Raw genomic sequence first — 12,713 nt, 5'->3', positions numbered from 1 at the left:
CTGGGTGCTGTATTGCCTTTCTCTACATCCTCATGGACAGTTAACATCTTTTGCCCTTGGTGATGGGAATTCTCACAGGAGTGGGGTGATATTTCAGTTTTGGTTTTCTTTCCTTGATCTATGAGGCTGAACACTTCTTTAATTATGCATTGAGAATTTGGATGCTTTCTTTTCATTAATTCTATTCATATCCATTTCTTTTTTTCATCATTTTTATTTTTTATTTTTTATTGGATTTTTAAATTTTACATTTCAAATAGTATTCCCTTTTCCGGTTTCCCAGACATAAGCCCCCTACCCTATTCTCCTCCCCTTCTTCTATATGGGTGTTCCCCTACCAAACCACCCCTCTTCCCACCCCCCAACATTTCGCTACACTGGGGGGTCCAGCCTTGGCAGGACCAAGGGCTTTTCCTCCCATTGGTGCCCAACAAGGCCATCCTCTGCTCCCTATGCAGCTGGAGTCATCATACCCATTTCTTAATTAGCTTTTTTGCTGTTGATGTCTCTTAGTTTGTAAAGGCATACTAAAAATATGTCTGAGATGGGCATGATGGTACACAACTTTAATCCCATCCCTAGGGAGGCAAAAGCAGGTAGATCTCTGAGTTCGAAGGCAGCCTGGTTTACAGAGTGAGTTCAAGGACAGCCAGGCACACACACACACACACACACACACACACACACACACACACACACACAAAGCCTCAAAAGAACAAAAACTGTTAAGAAAGATGTCTGAGAAAGACAGTAGGTTAAAAAATACCTAGAAACAAATTTTAAATGTGCTTCGCTTATGCCCATTTTTCAAGAATTAATCCACAGTTTTGTGTATATGACACAGCCCCTTTACAAATACATCTTTGTTCTTAATAAGTTTCCCCTAAATCCTGTCTATAAACAACTTCATCAACGAACTAGAGTTACACTTTCTTAATATATTCCTATGTCAGCACTGTTTCTCTTTTTGATGAAAGGAGTCATTGCTACAGTATAATAATTATTTTTTTCCCAAGCAGTAATTAGGGATGCAACCCTGAATGAGTAATGGTGTGTAAATTACTGCTGCTGTCCCAAGGATCCAGTATCTCACACATTCTTCCTTTCAAAAGTTTGTTCTTTGATTATTATGCCTCATTTAAGCTAGCAAATATCAGATTCATCCTTTTTTATAGCTGATGCTGCCTCTTTTGGAGTAAAATAATTTAAGGTTATTTACTTCCTAGGGGAGAAACTAATTTAAGGAATAAGGAAAAAAAAACCCTCCTTCTCAAAAACCCTTAACTTTTCCTCACATATTTATGGAACTAGATTAACATCACAGCCCTTGTGTATTTATGGGAAAAAAAATCAAGACAATTATTAAAAGTACTGTTGGAGAGAAAATTACGCTTCAGGTGTTTTGTTAATTCCTTAAAGAGATCCTGGATGGATAATATATACATGCAATATCTGTTCAAAAATGACAAAGTTTGGGTAATGTTTCATCTTCCATGTTGGGTAATGTTTTAACTTCATGGGGCTTAGAGAAATCTAGCTCACAGATCTTCTGTGTATGCTGGGAGGAGTTCTACACAGACATTTCACTGAGGAATGAATACCTGACATGAACGTGTATGGGAATGTGGACTAGTCGGGGTCCTGGACTGAATTAAAAAGAAAAGAAATGAGCCGGGCATAAGAGTTTACTCTTGCTTCTGGACTGCAGTTATAATACAGCTTATTCCACAGGGACAAGCTAGAGCTCCCTTGGTCGTCCCTGCCCTCAGCGGACTGTAAACCGCGAGCCTTACTCCTGCCATTGACGAAGTCATGGGTCTTGCCACAGCAATAATTAAGGTTACTAATACAGCAGGAATAAACGGCCTTGTTTTACTTCCTTCTCTAATTCTACAGTGATTATTCTTTTGTATATTAGGGGTAGTTTATTCATAGACAGAATTGCATTGTACAAACACTGTGCATGCCTATCTATATTCATATTTATATCTCTGTAGCCATCTTTCTTCACGAATAACCACTTACTATTAAAATTATGTACTTTGCTATTTCACTAGACATATTGTTAAGTGCATAATATATGGTCTCATTCTTCTTAACCACTGCATGGTATTCCACTGTATGGAGCTATTTGGATAGACGTTACATATGCAATATATTAGCCTTATGAAATCTTTTACATAAAGTCATCTATCAGATTGAAAGTATGTATGGTTTCCATTTTTTCTATCACAGTCAGTAAATAACCTCACTCAATAAGTTCTTACATCATAAGCTGCTGGGCAGTCTCTAGGACCATTTCTTGAATTAGTATTGGAGAATTTAATGAATTATAAACTATGATTGAAGTAGTCAATTTATTTTCCATGGAAATTTCATTGCTCTATAGTCCAGCGAATGCAGATCTATGTGTCTGTTACTCTCTGCAGCCACGAACAGAATGTTTCTTGTTGAATGTGTTGTATCGTTTCAGTCAAATGCCGGCTGAATCTATGTAACTGCGGATGTGTTTGACAATTTGTAAGAAAATGTCAAGCAGCTTTCTCCTCACCGATAAGATTAAAGATCCTGAATCCTGGGATCATATTACAATTTGGAAAAATGGTCCAGCACCACTCGCTATTAAAAGAGCGCACACTCCTGCCTTTTCCGTAGTAAAGCAAAACAAAAGGTATGGGAAGAGGGCAGCACCTTGCTTGCTAACAACGAACGTTTTCTGAGCACTGTCAATACAGAAGCACGGGGGGGTAGGGGGCGGGCAGGGAAACAACATAGAAGTCCATATGCATGCTTTGCAGACACGGTTAAATGTAGGTCACAGTAGATACACATCAGAAAGTGACATCAATTGTTCGTGTGTGTGTGTGTGTGTGTGTGTGTGTGTGTGTGTGCGCATCCATCTACATGCACAGACCATAGACAAAGACTCTGTGTTCTCTGCACTTTTACTGTTACTCCCTAAACCCAGAGTCTTTTGTTGAAGCTGGGCTCACCATTTTGACTAGCATGGTGGGACAGACTGTCTCTATCTGCCACAGAACTGGGGTTATAGCACCATGGAGACCATGACAGCCTTTTATTTTATTTTTTAACACGAATGTGGGGATAGGACTCAAGTCCTCATATTGAGCAGCTGGACTTTTATTCACCAAACCACCCTCCCCATCTTTCTTTCAAATTGTCTGTTGCGGGAACCGTCTAGCAACTTACAAACTTTCCCCTAGCAAGTCTCATTGCTCTATTTTCCTTATTCCCCAAGTGTACCACTTCAGTTGTATCCACTGGTTGCTCTGTAAACCCTCATGATCATGAGACCTTGATGTTAGAAATTTACATTTTTAATGTGTATGCAGCCTTGATACTTGCTACATAGCAAATGCGTAATTATTGCTTTATGAATAATTTCTAAACATCTTTAAAGTTTGTTTTTGATGCAGAACATTTCCCTATGTTCTCCCAAATGAAACTTTGATTTAAATAATGTGATCATTGCCCCTTTGTAGTTTAGCTAAATAGCAGAAATAAAAAGTGGTTCTATCAGGTCCCATGCTAGTCACAAAGGTAGAACTCATGTCCTTTTACTTTTTGACAGTGCCACCAATCGTTCAAAGAAATGCATGATTATTTTTACTTAAGAACGAGTCAATCAGCAAAGGTCTTGTCTAGATCCCCAAGATGCCCTTCATCTATGTCCTGCCCACATTTTGAAACCTGCTCTCATTTCTTTTATTCATGAATCTATGGCTGGGCTATTGCTGGGAATTCAGTCCCACAATGAAACATACACAGGGATCATTCCTCCAGTTGTCTATGGTTCTCTGTCCTGGAAAAGAAAGACATCCGTTACAAACTAAAAATTCCCTACTAAGAACTTAAGACAGGAAATCCAATAATGAGACTATGCTAAAAAGAATGACCTTGAAAGCTGTGGGAAAGATTACTCTGTCTCTAGACATCTTGCCTGATGATGTCTCAGTGTTCTTCTACCTACACATGTATCCTGTGTCCAGTTTCCTACCTTCACTGGGAAGAAGTGAAATTAGAATTTGGCTGGGCAGGGCATTTGAAGTTGAGCCATTGAAACACCAACTGTAAGGGGCAGCTGAGTTTCTTTATTCATTCCATCCAATTAAGGTCATTTTCAGAATGTTGTTACAGTTTTAATTTTTAATGATGTTGGACCTACCCCATTGTGATAAACCCTGCTATTTCTCTTCTTCCCACAGGAATAAATTATACACGACTGTGTATAAACTAGACCCAAACAACATAGGTGAAATCTAAGCTTACTGATCAAGAAAACTTTAAGTACGTTTTGACACAGTTACATCCATTTCAAGTTTTTAAAATTGATTTGTTTTTATTTATAATAATGTGAACGTGTATGTATCTTCAAGTGGATGTGCGCACATGAGTAGCTGCATGCTTAGGTCAGAGATATTGGGTCCGCTGATGTCAGAATTACAGATGGTTGTGAGCTAGCTGACTCACAACTGGGATGACTATTCTTGGTTGTCAATTTAATACATCAGGAATGAACTAGAACAGAAGTGGTTGGGCTCATCTGTGACGGAATTTTCATAGGTAAATCGTTTGAGGTGAGAAGGGCCACCTTTAATCTGGGCCAGATGCCTTCTGCTGGCAACCTAAATAAAGGGCTTGGAAGAAGGGACGTTTGTTTCTCTCTGCCTGCTTATCTTCATTCTTAATGGAGAGTCTATTCCTTCACTGCCATTAGAGCCTACTTCTTCAGGATTCTGACTTATACTGAAGACCAGATGAGACAGCCAGCCTTGCGGAATGAACAACTATTGGATTCTTGGGCTGTAAGCCACTCTTTTAAGTCACGCACGCATGCAGGCACGCAAGCAGGCAGGCACGCAGGTAGATACTCATGCAGGCAGGCACTCATGCAGGCAGGCAGGCACGCAGTCAGGTACCCAAGCAGGCAGGCACACAGGCAGGCACACAGACAGGCACGCAGGCAGGCATGCACGTAGGCAGGTACGCACGCATGTGTACATATACTCACACTTTCTTTCAGCTTGATCTACTAGAAAACCTGTACTATTGCAACACTCTGGATTTTGGGGTCTAAGCTGTGGTCAACTCTGGTCAACTCTGGTCCTGAGGAAAAGTACTAAGTGCTCTTAAGGCCTCCTTGACCAGACAGGCAAGCCAGCAGTACCAGGCCCTGACAGTTCCTGAGCTCACAGAGAAGATGTTTGATGCCAAGAACGTGATGGTGCTTGTGATCCCTGCCATGGGCGCTACTTGACAGTGGCCGCCGTGTTCAGGGGCCACATGTCTATGAAGGAAGTGGACTAACAGATGCTTAATGACCAAAACAAGAACAGCAGCTACTTTGTTTGGGAGGATCCCTAACAATGTGAAAACAGCTGTCTGTGACGTTCCACCTCGTGGCTTAAAAATGTCTGCCACTTTCAACTGCGACAGCACGGCTGTTCAGGAGCTGTTCAAATGCATCTCAGAGCAGTTCACATCTATGTTCCAATGCAAGGCCTTGCAACACTGGTGACAGGTGAGGGCATGGATGAGATGGGTTTCACTAAGCCCGAGAGCAACATGAATGACCTGGTGTCCGAGTACCAACAGTACCAGGATGCTTTAGCTGAGGGAGAGTTTGAGGAGCAGCCTGGGGAGGAGGTGGCTTAGTCACTAAAGCACGGAAGCCGTGTGAACTCCTTATTCATTCACAGCCTGTCTGTTAGCTATGACCACTGTGCATTTGCTGACTTGTGTCCTGACATCACCTATACAGATACCACCATTAAAGCAATTCATAGTGAAAAGGAGATGTATAGCTAGCCCTTCGTTAGTTACTTTGCAAATCATAATCAATTTATAATACCCTAATTAGAGTTCTGTTAATCCACCATCTTTCTCTGTGTTTGTGTACGTAAAGGCATGGTTATGGGAGTCAGAGGACATACTTGCTCGTCAGCTCTTGCCTTTCCCTCGTGAGAGTTTCTTGTTGTTTATTACTGGGAAGCATTGACTGAGAGGTGTGAGGAAGGTGAACCAGGGGGTTTGAATGTCAAGCTGTTATGTTTCCTAAAACTTATAACAGTTCTAACGAAACAATATTTTTTTTTCCTTTTACTTTTTCACTCCCTAGACTACACAGGCCCCAAATGTACTTTCTAACTAGTACGGCTTGGATTATGGGTGAGTGCTGGGCTTGACATGAGTTTTGGAGACCTGAACTCAGTTTTTTATTCTTGGCTAACAAATGCTTTATCCACTGAGCCATCTCCCCAGCCCAGAAACACATTCTTTTCTTTGATTTTTATGAACTCATAATGAGGAAACTAAATCGAAGATCAATTCTTTATCAATTATTTTTTTCAAATTAAACATTTTTTAGAAAAATGCATTATGAAATACCTCTCTCTTCTTTTCTCCCTCAGTTTCTTTTTGTGACACAGTTTTTCTTTGTCATCTTATAGGTATTTCCATTAAAATATACTTGGCCTACTCTCTTGTTTATCTTTTAACATTGTTTTGTTATTTATGTTTTACTTCATTGCAATGAAGTTTGATGCTAACTATGTCTATATTCCCTTGACCCCCAAATCTATAGATATAATAAAAAAATCACTGCTAATGTGTTAGTAATAGTGTACTTCACAGATAATAACTCATCCTAATATGAGAGAGACAGACAGACAGATACAGAGACAGAGACAGAAAGACAGGGAGAGAACCAAATAAATTGATTTAACTGGGATAGGAAGTTGCTCCTAAAGGTCTAGTCCTTAATCTGCCATTAATTAGCTGTGTGTACTATGGACAGTCTCTTAGTAATTCCTGGCTATTTTTCCTCCACAAGTAGGAGGGAGTTTAGGCTTAATCTCTCTTCACGTCCTTTTCTTCCTATGTATCATCAGACTACTCATCTCACTTTTAAAAAGAAAAATCAGGTGCATTCAATCTGCTCGGAGACAACCACACTAATGTAATTAGATGGCTTATTAACTTTTATTAATATTAATAAACTCAATAAAATTGACTTTTGAAGAATTAGAATACAATTTACAATTGCTTAGTAGGACACATTAGTTAAGGTTAAAGAAGCACAGTAGCCATTTCCGAGAGGCTATTGCAGATATGTACACGGTGATGGGTGCTGTTTTTTGTGTTGCTGGAGCAACAAATGAACATGCATTTCCTACACAGTAGGCTTCTGTGTCTAACTATCTGTGGGCTTCAGAGTTGCTAATCAATAAAGACTTTTGGTATTTTAAGAGACCGATGGAAAATATCAAGACTGAATGAACAAGTAACCCCAAAATCATCGTTCTTATGTGCCAGAATCACCAAATTGCTATTGCAGCTTATCTGCATCCCATGACATAGGTGTGCCCTCACCTTTTAAATGTTATTTTATTATTTTTTAGTTTATATATTAATTTGTTTAAAAATTTTATCATTAAGAAACATACAAATAAATAACAGCAAATGAACCAGATTTAAAGTCTATACATCCCAAGGAACTTATATTCTAGAATTTGGTTTAGGAATGGAAGCTGTGTGCTTTCACATACATTTTCAATGTTGTTTGTTCTACTGTTTGTTGGTTTTGGTGATGAATAAGTGCATACAATATATTTGATACTAATTTTAATGTATTTTATTTTCATAATGAACATAATTTTAGTTTACTTTTTGAAATTTTTATGTATGCAATATATTTTGATCATACTTTTTCCTTCTCTCCAAACTCCTTTTAAATTCTCCTCCATCTTCCTACCCATCCAACTTCAGTTTCTTTCTCTTTCTTAAACAACAAACAAGCAAGACCAAACAAACCAAGCCAGGGAGTCTACTTTGTAATGGCTGACTACTCCTGGATATGGAGCTGTTGGTGCAGTGTTTAATAGCACAATTGGGGTCACTCCATTGAGGAAACTTGATTTTCACTCTCCCGGCAGATTGGAAAGCTTTGTTAGTAAGAATGCATTCATGTTCCCTTCCTCCATGATGCTTCTTGTGGAAAAAATATTCCAGGCCAGCATCATTTTCAAACGAGCCCTGTATCATTTAGGTTGTCACTTAAAATATGTTTGTCTCAGAAGCAGATGTAAATGCTTGAAGGGAACAAGACTTTCTGAGCTGTTTATCCATTTGTAAATTTGAACGCAACTGAGTAAATCAAACTACTGGGAAGGTTTAGAAGATTAAAGAGGGAGATTGGACCTCATCAGGAGAAAGTGCATGTTTGAAACTGCTGTCTGGGAGCAGGAGAAGTTGCTCAGGGTTTGTGCCTCTTCCTTGTCTTTCCGAGACCCGAGTTTTGCTTCTGTCATACACACGTGACCCACAAACACTTGCCACTCTAGCCTTAGAAGAGCCTATGCTATCTTTTAGCTGATATAGGTACCTACAATCACATTACATGCATTCACACAGACAGACAGATAGACAGACATAAAGAAAAATGAATCTTTAGACATTGTTATTTACAACAACGTGATTGGTACCAATGCAATATTGCTAGTCTGCTGAGAAGAAAAACACAATGATTTAATTGTTTTCCCACTGGTGAGAGAGCCTTAAATTACGTCTGACGTCAAATAGTTACTTCTTTTAGAAACTAATCTTAACACTTCCATTTCATCTATTTTCTTTGATAAAATGAAAGCCATGTGGCCATTTTTATAATTGCTTATAAAAAAGCATTTTATAATTGCTTAATTTTATAAGTGCGAAAAGCTTCTATGTCGTTTCTTCTATGTTGTCATAGGATAAAAGTAAAACCAAATGAAACAAACAAAACAAAACACAACAAAACCTAAAAAGCAACAACAACAACAAAAACAACAGAGATGAGAAAGAAGTCAGACAAAGCAATCATAAATGTGAAGGCAGAGACAGAAATCACCAACAACAAAATGGGGAGACGGTTATTTAATTGTAGTTAAGTTCACAGGCCACAAGTAGAAACGCTGCTTTCTAAGAAAATGGTACCTTGGGTTTATTATATCTGAAAGTGCATAGAAATCTGAGCTTCTGGGGGAAGAGGAAAGACACAGCTGGCAGTAACGAAGGAGGGAAGCATGGTTTCAGGACAGAAGAAATAGGTTAGCCAGGGCCATGGCATGGTTGTGGGAGTGACTGTTCTTCAGTTTCTCATTATCACTCAGAAACACAGAATCACTTATCTGGCTATGTTAAGTGGGTCACATATGGCTGTAGGAAGAAATACTTGGGACCAGATTGCCATTGTGTCCTGTTTAGATCACAAAATATTTCTACCACTGTGCAATTTAATTTCCCAGGGCCACACTTCGTCTTTCTGAGTAGAGTGTATATTATTGTTGTTAGATGCCTGTAAGAACATGGGGTCTCTTTTCCATATCACTCAGTACTAGGGAGGACAAAGAACCTGCTGAGTGTCCAGTGAGTTTGTATTTTCTAGGTTAAGATGTCTCATCATCAGACATATAACCCCATGTTAGTGTCTCATTTATAATGTGGTTGGGTGATAGGCAGGTTTTTATAACAATAGGGCCCAGGGCTACTGCTCTGTTCAATCTCTTTGTTTCGTTGTGAGGGCTGGAACTACTTCTGAGCTTCTATCTGTTTTACTAAACCAATTTCCTGAGTCATTTAACAATGTATAACAAATGCCCTCTGAATGCTGATCCTCGCAGTGGGCACAGAGAGACATTAAAGGCAGATACAGGGCATATAAAACATTTACAGGGAGGCAGAAAAAAAAGAACAGCTTCAAAGGGGTAAACTCTAGCAACATATAAAACAGCATTACTGTGAATCCTTTCAATAAATATTCATTGCCTTTGACTGTTCAGATATGCTAACAACTGTGGATACAAGAACCGCATTTGACTCTAGTCTACCTAACCATCTAGACAGGAGTAGAGGAAGGCAGCAGAAACAATTATGAATGTGCACAGCAGTTAGCTATCATCAGAGCATATTTCTAGTCATAATAATTAGAAGGGGATTTTACACACACACACACATACACAGACGTGTGTGCGGGGGAACATATACACTCTACTCGAACTAGGCTTTGGTCCTAAGTAGAAAATTCTTTATTTTAAAAAAATGATACACAATTTTTATGATATTTTAATTGGCAAATAATCATTGTACTTGGCACTGGATTTCATAGGACATCTTATTAATATAATCTTTGAGCATATTAGGAGATCATCAACTCTTTTTCCTCCCTTCCATAATCATTAATCTTTGTTTCCCATCCAGATAGTTTCATACGTATTTTCAATACACACACACACATATATATATATATATATATATATATATATATATATATATATATATATACATGTGTATATATATAATATATTTCTTGGTTACAGTTATACTAAGATATTTTATATTTTTCTTGTATATAATGATATAATGTATGCATAATATATATACATATACACATATGAACCATTTATAGTTCATTTCTTTTTTTTACTAGATATATTTCTTTACTTACATTTTAAATGTTATTCCCTTTCCCGGTTTCCTGTCTATAAGCCCCCATCCCCTTCCCCTTACTGCCCCCCTCCCATATTCCCCTGCACTGGGGGTCCAACCTTGGCAGGACCAAGGGCTTTCCCTTCCACTGGTGCTCCAACAAGGCTATTCTGTGCTACATATGCAGTTGGATCCATGGGTCAGTCCATGTATAGTCTTTGGGTAGTGGTTTAGTCCCTGGAAACTCTGGTTGGTTGGCATTGTTGTTCTTATGGGGTTGCAAACTCCTTCAACTCTTCCAATCCTTCCTCTAATTCCCCCCAAGGGGGTGTTTTCTCAGTTTGGTGGTTTGCTGCTAGCATTGACCTCTGTATTGGACATGCTCTTAATGAACATGAAAATAGGACCTAGCCTGCTTCTTTACTTAATGAGCACATCCAGTAAATAGAATCTAAAATCACCATGGGACTATTGATTCAAATGTCATGTATGCATTTTATTTATATGAGAATGACAGTCTAGTTGGATAGATAAAATGGATACACAAAAAAGTCTTTGCTACTAAATATCTTTGCTATATTTTATGATTGTGACATTTAGGATTATAGAAACTAAATACTCCCACTTTTTGTTACTCCGTTCTTTCTTAGGAATTTACAAATCGATTTTTATTTATTTTTTAATTATTATTTTATTTATTTACATCCACTGGGTTGCTCCCCTTTGGTCCCCCTCCCACCGTTCCTCATTCCATTCCTCCTCCCCCTTGCCTCCGAGAGGCTACTTTCCCCCCACCAGGCCTTCCCCTTCCCTGGGGCCTTAAATTCTCGAGAATTAAGTGTATCTTTTCCCACTAAGGTTTGACCTCTGAGAGGCCCTACCAGAAATTGATTTTTAAATCATCCATCCTAGGGGTTTCTTTAGTGAAATAACACATCTATCTAGAGTAATGTTCTCAATCTGTGAGTCATAACTCCTTTGGGGATATCATCTCCGATATCCTGTGTGCCAGATATTTACATCATTATTCATAACAGTAGCAAAATTAGAGTAATGAAGAAGCCACCTAATAATTTTATGAGGAACTGTATAAAAGGGTCGCAGCATTAGGAAGGTTGAGAAGCACTGGCCTGCAGCATCTACTCTTGTAGAGGCCTCAGGTTTTACTCAGTAGTACAGCCTGATTGTTCACTCTGGGTCTCAGAAACTCAGCTGAATTGTGGTATGTGATGAACACATTTTTCTAGCACAGTGGGAAATAGCAATGTCTCTGAAAGAGATGCTTCTTCCATGAGCAATGGCTAGTTTTCATCATCTATATCTTTCCCTCTTGTTTTTTTTTCTACGTGTAAGTTCCAGCCTTCACTCTATCCTAAGCTTAACGCTGTATTGGCTCGTGCTGATAATCCTACTCATTCACGACTTAGGCACTAATGCTGGTGTATAGGATACTTAATAGTTTTAGAAAATAGCTCCTCGTTCTGGAAACAGTTGCAGCTGCAAGGCATACTGTTTGTAAACTTTCACTTTGCTTTGAACCTGACAGCATTCATTCATTCATTCATTCATTCATTCATTCATTCATTCATTCATTTATTTATCTATCATAACAAGATAGTAGAGTTACGAGTGTTTAAGTAGTGAAAGTTGTAGAGTTACACTTTTTGTTATAGATAAATTCTATCACATCTTAATTACAGAGAAACACCTGTGACTTTGACATGTGGAAACGTGATTTGTTTTGTATTTGTAAAGTCTTGGTAAATCTTTTAACCTGTTCAGGCACAATCAGCAATGCTCACTTATAGAGGTCTTATGTAAACTTCTGGAATCGACTATCACAAATGAGTTTCTCCTTTAAGATATGGACCATCTAACGGAAAAGAAAATGTTAAAACCTTTGAGCTACAGTGAAGCAACATTTTATTTGAAATGTGTATAGTCATACCGAATATTTAATAACATAAAAGTTTTGTCTGTATGTTGAACTTTCAAAGGAGGATTCATACATTTGATGCTATGTTATATTTGTGGTCTAAATACAAAGTACTAAAGAGAACTGGCACTATTCAGATCTTATCAGATACAGAGAGAGGAAATCATTATAAACGGAAGCTTTCATCAGCACACACCCAGAAATGTTTTAATTATATCCCTACTCGATAAAACAGTTTTAGTCCATGATCTTAGTGTAGGCATCAAAGTCTCAGGGACCGTGAGAATGGGGTGAC

General features: G+C 38.4%; 1 protein-coding gene and 1 pseudogene across 1 annotated transcript in view; one reads left to right on the top strand and one right to left on the bottom strand.

Moving 5' to 3' along the window:
* LOC134486690 (tubulin beta chain-like) overlaps positions 1–5,676 on the top strand; it is a 61,136-nt pseudogene extending 55,460 nt beyond the window's left edge.
* Positions 1–12,713, bottom strand: part of Kcnd2 (potassium voltage-gated channel subfamily D member 2) — a 501,946-nt gene that overhangs the window by 86,724 nt on the left and 402,509 nt on the right. The gene's annotated exons all lie outside the window — the stretch shown is intronic.

This window comes from Rattus norvegicus, chromosome 4 (assembly GCF_036323735.1).
Source record: "Rattus norvegicus strain BN/NHsdMcwi chromosome 4, GRCr8, whole genome shotgun sequence".
Lineage (NCBI taxonomy): Eukaryota > Metazoa > Chordata > Mammalia > Rodentia > Muridae > Rattus > Rattus norvegicus.
This window is presented reverse-complemented; position numbering and strand designations above follow the sequence as displayed.